Here is a 12,099-nt window from a genome sequence, read left to right as displayed (position 1 = left end):
TAAATATTTTGTTTATCAACTAAATATTGAGACCCAAACTCAATATTTTTAATTCCGTAAAATATTTAATGAGCTAACTATTAAGCTAAATATTCAGCTAGCTTTGATCTAGCTAGTTTTTGTTTACCAAATAAATATTTAGTGAGCAAATTCTAATTTAGCTCACATTTAAATATTTAGTTTGCTCTAATCTAGTTTTTGGTGTTTCCCAATTAAATATTTAGCTCCAACCTCAATATTTAGTAAGAAAGCCAAAATATTAATATTTAATGAGCAAACTAACTTGCTTCAATTTAGTTCTGAGCTAACTAAATAGTTAGCTCTGAGCTAGCTAAATATTTTGCTTTCCAAGTACATATTGAGCCCAAAATTAACTATTTAGTTTGAAGGTAAACACTTAGGTATCAAGCTAACTAAGTAACTTATTAGCTTAGTTAGCTTCAAACTAAGTAGTTTAAAGGTAAGCCTTAGCTTCAAACTAAGTGCTTACTTTAGCTAGTAAGCTTAGTTACCTTCAAAACTTATTTAGTTTGAAGCTAACCAGGTTAGCAAGCTTACTAACCAAGTTGTTATCACTCATTTCTAAACCTAGTGTTTAAACTTCTTTTAATACTTCAGTTGAACCAAATGTTCAAAAGCAATATCAGGTTTTTATTGGTCAATGATTAGAACATTTTTTATGTATTTTTACCTTCGTCAGCTTCAAGTTATTTTAGTGACTATTGTAGGCTTATCTGGTCATTACCAGACAAGATCTATATTTATACCAACTATAGATCTACCTAAATGTATGTCTGACTCCATGTTGACGAGCATGATGGGTATAAATGAACGTCTGCAGCAGCTCAGCCACAGCCGCCTGTTTGACTGAACAAAGAGTTTTTGCTCGAGGCTGAGGAGAAAATCTGCCGTCTTGATGGCACCAAATCCCTTATTTAGTTTTGTTTCCTTCAGTCCCTGCAGTCCCAGATAAGCTGCATGTGTAGGATCAGCGCAGGCTAACCCTGTCTGCCATTACATGCCGGGACCAGGGGCCAAATCTGGACCATGACTGCGGTGGTGGGCGAGTTGTTCGGAGGGCAGGCTGCGGAAACAACGAGGAGAGGATAAAGACGTAACTGTAATCCAATCAGGTTAAGACTTCTGCATAAAATCTGCCTCAATCAGGGTCATCTTATCTGGAAACATTCACTGTTAGCCTCCAGGTGGGAGTTTTTCTTCACTTCTTATTCTGAAATATTATTTTACAAGCATAGCTCAGAGCAAGGCCGCTCTTAAATCCTCTCTCTGTTATAAATCTGCAGATTTGCTGTAGAAATGGCCGTGTTGGAGACCTTTTCATAACAACATTTACCTTCGCCGACTGAAATCTGTGAGCAATCTTATCGCGCCTCATCCGTCCCTGATGAACTCTGCAGATAAACCGGAAAACAAACGCAAAGTTGAAGGGATAAAATTAATCAGGCTAAAAAAAAATCCCAGGTGTTTGTTTTAGATAAAACAACTTCTTCACTTGGCAACTCAAACATTTATTTAAAAATGTGACAAAGTTGTAATAATCAAATTGAGCTTTTACTCTGATAATATCAGATATCTGTTATCGGGAGTGAAAAACGTGGATCAACTTAGACATATAAAAATGGATTCCTGTGGCAGTTACCAGACAGGAAGTGGGACGACGTGCGGTGAAAGTCTCCATCCCGGTCCGAACGTCCCACCAGGAGCCGCAATGCGACACCCGGACTCAGCAGGGCTTCTGCTACATACAGAGTGGAGAATTAGCCAAACCAGAAGCTAATCACAGTGATTGATTGAAGTCGCCTGGCGTGTCGAAGGCTGACGGTTGGTTTCGGTTAAAGAGAAGACGTCAGAACGTGAGCGAGTGGTTCTGCTTCCTTTGTGTTATCCACGTCGGGACGCGTACATGTGGCGGCCGGACCAGGAACGGGTCCGGTGATGGTCCAGATGAAGATTAATGACCCAACCGGGTCGGTGTCTCCGGCTTAATAACGCTTATTCATCACTGTCACACAGGAAGAGCTCAACGCCGGCTTCATAACCACGGTTTATTCCTAATTCCTCATGTTTGTGTCTCTTTCTGTAGACCTGTCCGAGTCGAAGGTTTTGTATGAAAGGAAACAACGTGATGTAACTTTTGTGAATGATTAAGAAAAAAAATGTGTGTCCACACGACAGGATGTAAAGAAAATGATGTAGTAGGTCTGCCAGGCCTGTCCGTGGCGCTGTAGCATTGCCAGACAACAACAAAAACCAGGAGGGGCCGAATTTGTTTACTTTGAAAAGCTGAGAATCGGAAGAGTCTATGACCGTGTTTAGGAACAACATAAGAGAAAAGTACATTTCTGCCAAAAACACCCTTAAATTTTGAGATCTCAGAAATTTTCTAGAATTTAAAAAAAAAAATTAATTTCTGAATTTGAAAAGTTGAACATTTGCTAGAAAAACTGAAGGCGTATCAGCGCCATTGGAAATAGAAAACAAATTTTCACAAAAATAGCTCAGAAATTTTGAGATTAATCTCAAATTTTTCACAAACAAACTTTAGATTTTCAAAAGCTGGAAATATGCCGAGTTTGAAAAGTAAAAAATGTTCCAAGTTCCTTCTAGAAAGAAGGTTTCACCTCAAAATTTGTGAATTATTTACAGCTAATTTTTTACTTGAGGAGCGCAGAGATTTCCATGTTGTTTTCCCGAAAACAATTATTCTCAAAATGTATTAGTTTACTCTCTTTTATTTATTTTTATTACTTTTGGATCTCAGTAACTTTAGGTTAATCTGGCATTTTTCTTTTTTTAAAAAAAGTGTAAATATATATAATTTATCTACAAATTTTAGACTTTATAGCACATTTTTACATTTTTCTCCTTTGAAACTTAAAAATTTACAAAAAATACATTAAATTATTAATATAAACTAGGGCTGTTGTAAACGATTATTTTAGTAATCAAGTAATCTATAGATTTTTCTTACGATTAATCGAGTAATCGGATAAAAACAATTATGAAATAAAATATTGGTAAATCTTCCATAACACCAGTCAGTCTATTTTTTCCACCTTTGAGCTTCCCTACCAGTTACTTTTTTGTAGACCGGGGGAGCAATACGGGATGTTTACAGCTCCTCCGTTCAGAAACTCATCTACCAGCCATGTTCCGCCTCCCGTTTGTTCAGACCGGGATGATATAAGTTTATTGTGCGGTTCGTCCGTAAAGCTGCTCTTACCCTGTAAGCATCAACCCTCAGCCGCCCGCCGTGTTCAGTCTCTCCGCTCACCTGTAGAAATCCTCCTCAGCTTCTTCCCGCCGTTCAACCAGCAGCTCCGGAGCAGAAAGGCTGCCGGACTCCCGGCATCGCGCCGGTCATTTTAAGGATGTTTATTGGTCCCACAAAAACGATGAAAACCCGGAATTATCACCAATCAGTAAAATCCCCGCGGGCCGAACTTGAAGATTGGACGTTATGCCGCTAACACGTAGCTTCCGTCAACAACTCAGAGGCGGAAGTCAGAGCTCCGCGCAACGCAAATAATGTTCCGGCTGAAACACGGTGCGCTAAATGATAAAACATAAATTAACGAAGCTTCGAGGCAGGTCAATTTTCCTCGAGGAATTTTAATAATCGAGGTACTCGAATCACTCGAGGAATCGTTTCAGCCCTAATATAAACTAGTATTTTGATGGACATTTACAATTAATAAAAAAACTACAATAGCCCTAATATGCCTTTATGAGACATTTTATTCTTTTCAACTCAAATTAAACAAGAATAAATATGTATCTCAATAGATATATATAAGATAAACCTTCCTTCGTTTTAAAAACTGGAGCTCTTTTGAATAATCATCCGTTTAAACAAACTAAAATATATATAATTATGGTAGTTTTGCTCTAATGAGACACAAACATACTTTGTTTTGGATAAGTTCACGTTTCCCCCTGGTTGCTCTAAATGACAAAACTTTTGCAGAAACACCTAAAATGTGTGGATCTGCATCCAGCTCAGCCTGCGGAGCCAATCAGGGAAGCGTGTGCAAACACGTTTTCATGCGATTTGAAAGCACAGGGCTGAGCGCCGATGAAAGGAGGCTGGAAATAAAAAGCAGCCGACGTTGTGGAGGAGAAAATAAGGCACCTCTGGCCTTCCACCGCTGCGTGATTGAAAGCCGTTTTGTTTCGCGTGCTTCTGCCTTCGTTCTGCAGCACTTCTCCTGGTTAGGCATTTCTCTTTCTAATAGGAAATAAAGAGCGGCGAGCGGCCCAGATAGGGACGCCAAATGAAAAACACGGAGCCAGTGACCCGAGGCCGGGACCCGTCCATCTACGTCGCCCAAAGTCTGAGCTTTTCTCCTCCTCTGCTGCTCCGTCTGCACAATAAAGACGTCGTAATAATATTTCTGCTGCAGACTTGAAGCGTTTCCAGGCTGTAGGTGTGATTTCTATTTATGTGAACGACCGATATAGACGAGCAGAAGGTGACGAGAACGCCTTAATCTCCGTCTTGGCGCAAATTGGATCCTTTAAAAAAAAAGAAAATCTGTGCTGTATGAAGCCTAATGCACATTAACATGCTTTCACATCCCGAAACTTTCGCTTTTTGTCTTGATTTTATGTGGAGAATCAACATGAAGTTGTTCAAATCAGTGAAGTGGGAGGAAAATAAATCAGTTTCAATGTTTCTAAAATGTGTGGTTACTTTTTTGGTGCGACTCTAAAACATCTACAGACTGAAATTCTTCACCAATGACTCAAATTTACTGAAGAACTGGGAGTTATTTCTGTTTTTGGCTCAGATTATCCACCATGTTTGGGTCTGGACTTTGACTAGGCCAAGTGTCTGCAACCTGCAGCTCTTTAGAATGATAAAATAAAATTAGAGACTGGATTAGATTAAAATTAATTGAATAAATTGCAAAGTTTGTAATTAATCGCATTTTAATCAAAAACCATAACCAACATTCACAATTCAAGAAACCTTTTTACTGTTAACTTACATTTAAGCTAAAAATTGTACTTTTTTTTAGCTTAAACAATAAATAAGTTTATTGTTTTTAATCTCTTAATCTTTTCATTTCAGCTTCTGAGTAATAATTCATGTAAACTATATAATTCTTTAGAAATGTGTACCGCGGAAGCTAACATTAGCGTTAGCATCTGTGCTGAGGCTACATGTTTAGCATAGAGATGCTATTTTAGGTTTGAATAGTTTCGCTGTTAAGCTAACTCCTTTTAGCACAACAATAGTCTTTTCCAGCGCCCAATCGGATCAGGTTTGAAGAAATAAATTAAACAAGAAGCGGCATTATCGTCTTAGTTAGCGGATGCAACTTGTGCGTCAGATTTAGAGGCATACCAGAAACACAATACAAAGGTTCCCCTACAAACTTTTGTATATAAAAAAATAATGCAATTGTGTTAAACTAACACATAAAACATAACTGAACAGTTATTGTTCAGGCATTTTAATGGAATATTTTGAATGAATAAATTGTATCTACATTCTTTTTCATAATATTCAAGTGATTTTCAATAAAATTGTAATGAGATGAAATTAAAAAAAACATGCGTTGGTTGTTTTATACCCATCAGGGGCATTCGGTCCTCACAGTGTAGTATTAGTTAGAGAAAATTGTCCTCACAAGGTGAGAAATGTTAAAACACACTCAGCTTTCACGCATGTTGTCAGGTTGTGTAAATCCAGATTTATCCCAACATCTGGATCTGTCCAGTAAAAACTCAGCCAGAACCCAGACGGTCATTTGTTTTTTACTTATAAAACAAACAAAATAACCATCAGAAACATTTAAAACCCAGTAAGAAGAGCTGACTTTACTTCAACTTCTCCAAATATTCAAGTTTTACTGAAATAGAAAGACTAAAATATTCATTCGGACCTTAAATGTGTTTGGATGGGGATATAGAATACTGCTGTTTAATGTTTTATCGCAATATAAATATTAAATTAAAACCATTCACACTTTTAATCTGGAAACTGGAGCCGCTCAGTTTCCTAATCAGTGAATCTTTAACTTCCTGTTAGTAACAGCTGTTTTCAACATGGCGGCTGCATTTTTTATCCGCTACAAACAGAAAAATCCCTCAAACTGACAGAAATATCACAAAGTTAAAGTCGGGCTTCTCGGCAGACATCTAGTCTCTCCGCCTGAATAGCAAACACTCACCTGCTCCTGAAAGACGACAGGAGCAATAAAACAAAGTTTCTTCTCCACCTGCAGGCACGACGGAGAGAAGAAGCGGGTTTATTTTTAGAGTCCCGTCTCTGGGAGGAGGATCAGCAGCGGGCCAGGAAGGAAACACGCGTCCATCATGGCGGCGGCTCCATCATGGCGGACAGGAAACACGGAGAAAACACAACAACAGAGGCTGATCAGCAGCTTCAGGCTCATTCAGGTGATTAAAAGCTATAAAGGGCCTAAATATCAGAATAAAGAAACTCCTCATTAATCATTCATGGATGGATGTTTATGTTCAATTTGTTTTGCTGATTATAATAAGTTCGTTTTCCATTGTGGTTCGTTAGTTTGTCAGAAGTTTTAATTTCCCGCCTTAATCAGCAGTAGTGATATTTCCTAGATGTCACTGAACGCTACTGTTTACGTGTGTTTCTGTTTTTAGGTGGTTCCGCTGAGGAGCTTTAATCACCGAGTGATTTATTTGTATCAAGGTAAATAAATAAAACCTTTTTTTTTTCCACAAAGACACATCCTGACGTCATCTGGGCCTGATCAGAACCGACCGACTGATCCACTAAAACACTTTATAGTTCAGAGGATCAAATTATTCTGAAGATGTCATTAAAAAAAGGTTTTTGGTCTTTTAGATAATAAAACTGTTGTAACATAAACAGTTCTGACTCCGGTCGGCCATTTGGACCGACCGGTTTGGCCTCGGATCGTTATGCGGAACTACTATATTCAGAAACTCGCTGTAAACCTGTGAGCGGTCCAGGTCGTGGGTTTCATGGGCAGGTTGGGAAACTCTCACCCTGTTTCCAGATGTCTGAGTCCAGAGGTTCAATCTGCAGGTTTCCTCCGCCCCGATTCGACTTTACAGAGAAAACTAGCAAACATCACCTCTGTTTCCGCTTAAAAAAAAAACAAAAAAACATTCCACTGGCTTCTTATTTATTAGTCTGTCCCCTGCAGAGATTAAATCTGTAAATTAACCCCCCCAAAAATGCAATAAAATATGGATTAATTTATTTAGGTGCATTAAAGGTCAGAAAGAAAAGTAAAATATCCACAATATCCGATTCAATCTTCCGCTCCCTCGGAGCGCCTGCTGCTGATTTATTTGAATGTAATTTAATTAAAGTTGTTGCTAATGAAAATCACTTTAAGCAATAAACAAATGAGCTCCACTTTCGTTCCGTCTCTTTCTAAACAAAAAGAAGTGGGTAGAGGACCCCAAAAAATTTCACTTCAACATATTTTGACTCGAATAAAAGTAACAGCATATACATATAAAGAGTAAAATCAGAGAAACTGTTCATTTTAAGTGGTCAAGTTTTTCCAGAGCTGTATTCGAAAAGCAGAAGCGGAGCCTCCTGTGCAACCAACAAGAATGCAGCGAGTGGTTTCTTCACGGGAATTCAACAACAAAAGCCTTGTCTTTCCCAGCAGCCATTGTACAACGCGTGCAGCGGTAAAACCAGCTGATCAAACGAGCTGGAACTCAGCCGGGGTTGCTAGGTAACAGGCGGAATTCCACTGGGGTTGCCAGGTAACGAGCGGAATTCCACTGGGGATGCTAGGTAACGGGCGGAATTCTACTGGGGTTGCTTGGTAATGGGCGGAACTCCACTAGGGTTGCTTGGTAACGGGCAGAATTCCACTGGGGTTGCTAGGTAACAGCAAATGTGTTGGATTACATTCCAAAGACATTTCAAAGGGCTCACTTTCCAGACACCAAAGAACATTAATTTATAGACAAATAGCAGCTGGGTGCATTTTTAAAGCGTCTGGTTTGTTTTAAGTCTTTCAAATGGAAAGACAAAAATGTGCAAAATGAGAATTTTTCATAGATTCCATGTAAGTGCTAAAAAAAAAAAGAAAGAAAACCAAGAAAAGTTCACAGCAGTCATCAGAGACGGCTTTCCCCGTCTGAAGCAGCTTTGATTGTGTTTGTCTGAACGTGACCTTTAACCTTTGGAACAAAACACAGTAGCAGCTCAACAGGCCCCCAGTGAACAATGAGGCCGGACTTAATAACAGGAAGCGCCGCGGTATTTATGGAAATTAACTCAAGAGACGTCGTTTTCACATGTGTGAAACATCCTGCTGCGACGTCAGGAAGCAGTGATGTCATCACATCGCCCACGTCTGATTGGATGATCAGAAACAAACAACAAAAACGGCACGAGACAGGAACAGCTTTCTGCTTTATTCCCAACTTGATACGTACAGAAAAAGTGTTTACATTTCTCCAAACATCATGTAAAAGACTTCTGGAAACAAAACAATTGCACATCAATTTCTTCTTTTTTTTTTTTTTCTTACTTTCATTTCAGTTATGCTTCATCAAAACAAAAACAAAATAAACAGTATGGCTGAAGATAAACAGGATAGAAACACCGACGGTGACGGCCGCCGTCGATCTGTCTGTGAAACGAATCGCATCGCGTCGACTTTGTGTGAAATGTTCAGATTTATTGTCTCAGGCACTTTTTGAGATATGAGAGAAACCCTTCCTGTGGTCTGAACGTGGGATTAAAAGCATCAAAACGTCACAGAAAAGGATCTCTGCATGTTTTATAGAAGACTCGTTTTGATAAAATCTCATCTTTTCACCCATTTCGCAGCTTTTATTTGTCGTTTCCTCTTTAAACGTTGCGCCTCCATCTGGTTTGTTTGCTAGTTACGGTCAGTTTTGCACTCAAGCTCCTCTGAAACTAATTTATTCTTTTTGTCCTGGAGCAGAAAATCTGCCTATCAGCGTTTTCCAAGCTGCCGGGAATAATAATAATAATAAAATTACCACCTCTAGACGCCTCAAACGAAGCTTGTAATTAAATTTTCCAGGTTTTTACCGACGCCAACACACAGGAGATCAATGCAGTGTCACTTGTGGTCCTCGCAGCATCCAGCCTAAGGGCCGATCCCAGCAGATCCCAGCAGATTTAATCATCTAAATGTGATCCACTAACAGAAACTTATCCTCTCTCTCTGGTTTGAACCAAAACTTTATGACATTTTGGATTTTTTATAGCTTATTACTTGACAAAAAGCTTTTTTTAGGGGAAACATATCCAGTTTTCATTTCTTCTCTACTTATCTCCATGGCGCCGTCTATAGATGCTGCTGTACATTTTCTTATCGTCTTCTCCTGACTGATACCTTTGTGCTCCGACTTTCTTCTGATCTTTTCTAATTTCTCTGCAAACTTTGGCTTTTAGCCAACAAATCAGAGGAAGAAACGTCCCAGAGGCACAGCTGAAACTTGATCTATGCTCAATCAGGCTGTATGTAAAGGTTATTAAAGGTTATTTTGTGAACTGAACTGGATAAATGAGGCGTTACACTGTAAAAACACAAAATCCTACCAAGTATTTTCACGCTTCAAGTGCAAATATCTTTGTGCACTTATGACTTAAAACTGTTCAGCAAGATAAATAAAATTGTTTTAAGTCAATAATTATTGAATGTAGATGCAAAAAGTACTAGTTTCATTGGCAGATTTTTCACTTAAAACAGGAAAAATGTCTCGTTATAAAACTAGTCGTTTATCTAGACACAAGAATTATTTACTTAAACTCCTTTTTCTTGCTGAAAAGTTTCTTTTTTGTTAGTTTTGTCTTATTTCAAGTGTATTCATATATTTGCACTAGAAACTTAAAAATACTTGGTAGTATTTTGTGTTTTTGAAGTGTAAAGAGGGAAAAATTATGAAAATTTTCATCTGAGTTTAATTTTTTGCATCATAAAACCTGGCTAACTAGTGGCGGGCATCGCTAGCCATGAAATTAGCCAAGCTAACGCTAAAGCAATTCTGCTAAGCAACGCAGCAACACAATATTTAGCAGAAGCTAATGCTAACGTGCTAACCTCAGTTCAAATGGTATCTGCTCTTGAGAACCAATTTAATTAATATCTTATTCTGGACGTTTTATTTTGTTAAAAAGACAGAAGTGAGGACAGGAAGTGGAACTGCTGCGTCTTCACCCCCTTCAAAATAACAGCATGAATATAAACATTTAACTAGTTGAATAATTCTCAACTAATGTGACAATTAATAAAACTTCAACACAGATGCTGAATTTTATTCAAATTCAAGTTTATAAAATTTATAAAGCTGTAAATTTGAACTTTATTTAGAAAAATGTATTTAGGGGAAGCTAGGTGCGCTAAATATTTTCAAAGTTAGCAAAATACGCTAAGCAAAACAACCAAACAATCAAATTTGCCGTTTATATTTTTGTAAAACCTGATTTTTTTAGACTAATTGACATTTTGAGTTTTTATAGTTCAGAGTGATGTCAGGCCTGCCATGTTTTATGATCTGGTTTATGTTCAATTTCATGCTTACAGCTCAATTTAGAGTCGATATTCCATCAGGTGCTAATCCACCTCATTTGCTTTTGCCGCCCCTCAAAGTACAAAGTGACCTTTAGGGGGTGTACATACTTTTTAAATGTACTTTCCCAGCTGAGAGCCATAAATGCGGCTGCATTAACCTCCGTTGTTGCCGTTACAGATTCAAACTCACAACTGGAACCCATCTGCATGAGGAAACTCGGTTTTTCACGCGCTTCCTGCGGTTTTCCAATCTGCTCCCTGTAATCCAGCAGCATTCGGTTCGTTTACCGACGGCTGTTTTTAAAAGCAGGATGCCCCCCCCCCACCCACCCACCTGCTGCCTCTATTTAAAATCACTGCAGCGAGGAGTGTCTGCTAAATGCTTAAAAAGGTGTAAAAAAAACAACAAAAAACACAAAAAGCAATTATGGCAATTTGGAGCAATTAACTCCGGAGGACAATTTTGGCTTTTGTTAAAAAGCAGCATAAAGGGGCTGCTGCTAATTTCACACTGGGAGCGGCTTTGTCTCCCCGCCGATCTTTATTCTGCCTCCTTTTATTCGGCTCGTCGTGTCAGAAGCCGGGCCCTCTGTCGGAGCCTCTGGTGGCGGCGTTTCTCTGGCTCCGGCAGGCAGCAGGTGGCTTCTGATGAAAAATTCAGTGCAGAACTCGGGAGAGAGGAGGAGGAAGGGAGGCGGGGGGATGAATATGGAGGTGTTGAGGTAGAAGAAAGGAGCGTAATGAACAGAGAGAGGAAGAATGAAAGGAGAAGATGGAGCTCCAGACAGACAGACAGAGGCAGGCGGGCGAGCGAGCGGAGCCCAGCGCCGCGCTGAGGGGCCAGGCTAGAGGATCAGAGATGCCTCCCCTCTCTGCCTGACTCTCCTCCACGGAGATAACACACACTATGAATCATTTATGAGGAGGGCTTTTATTAATAACACACACACACACAGACGCACACACACTCTCTCTCTCTGGCCTGTTTTCATTCCTTCATAGGAGTTAGCTTTCCGAAGCTAACAGAAAAAATGGCAGCTGTAACGCTATTTCCTTCAGAGCAGTTAGCTTTCCAAAGCCAAGTCCTTTAAGTTAGCCGTTTGTCAGTTAGCTTTACGAAGCTAACTGCTATGAAGTGAAGAGCGTTCCAACCGCTATTTTTTGGTTAGCTTCACAAAGCTAGCTGCTCTAAAGTTAAGAACTTTCCAACTGCCATCTTTCAGCTAGCTTCATAAAGCTAAGTGCTCTAAAGGAAAGAGCTCTTGTTCAGTTAGCTTCGGAAAGCTAGCTAAAAAAATGGCAGCTGGAATGATCTCTCTTTCAGAGCAGTTAGCTTTCAGAAGCTAACTGAAAAACAGCAGCTGGAACCTTCTGTCCTTCAGAACAATTAGCTTTTCGAAGCTAACTGAAAAATCTCAGTAGGAACCTTCGTTCCTTAAGAGCAGTTAGCTTTTTGAAGCTAACTGAGTTGGAACTCTCTTTCCTTCAGAGCAGTTAGCTTTCCAAAGCTAGCTCTCTGAAGCTAACTGAGAAACGGCAGTTGGAT

The 12,099-nt window shown here is 39.3% G+C and overlaps 2 long non-coding RNA genes across 2 annotated transcripts in view; both read right to left on the bottom strand.

The window, feature by feature from the left end:
- The window catches only part of LOC103479467 (uncharacterized), a 32,277-nt gene extending 30,541 nt beyond the window's left edge, over positions 1 to 1,736 (bottom strand). The window contains exons 1-2 of the long non-coding RNA XR_535951.1: positions 1,661 to 1,736; positions 1,355 to 1,412 (exon numbers count right to left, since the gene is read on the bottom strand). This is a non-coding gene — a long non-coding RNA (uncharacterized LOC103479467). The remainder of the gene's footprint in view (positions 1 to 1,354; positions 1,413 to 1,660) is intronic.
- LOC103479468 (uncharacterized) overlaps positions 1 to 6,453 on the bottom strand; it is an 85,426-nt gene extending 78,973 nt beyond the window's left edge. Inside the window, exon 1 of the long non-coding RNA XR_535952.2 lies at positions 6,201 to 6,453. This is a non-coding gene — a long non-coding RNA (uncharacterized LOC103479468). The remainder of the gene's footprint in view (positions 1 to 6,200) is intronic.
- Positions 6,454 to 12,099: the final 5,646 nt, after the last annotated feature.

Source organism: Poecilia reticulata, linkage group LG17, assembly GCF_000633615.1.
Source record: "Poecilia reticulata strain Guanapo linkage group LG17, Guppy_female_1.0+MT, whole genome shotgun sequence".
Lineage (NCBI taxonomy): Eukaryota > Metazoa > Chordata > Actinopteri > Cyprinodontiformes > Poeciliidae > Poecilia > Poecilia reticulata.
This window is presented reverse-complemented; position numbering and strand designations above follow the sequence as displayed.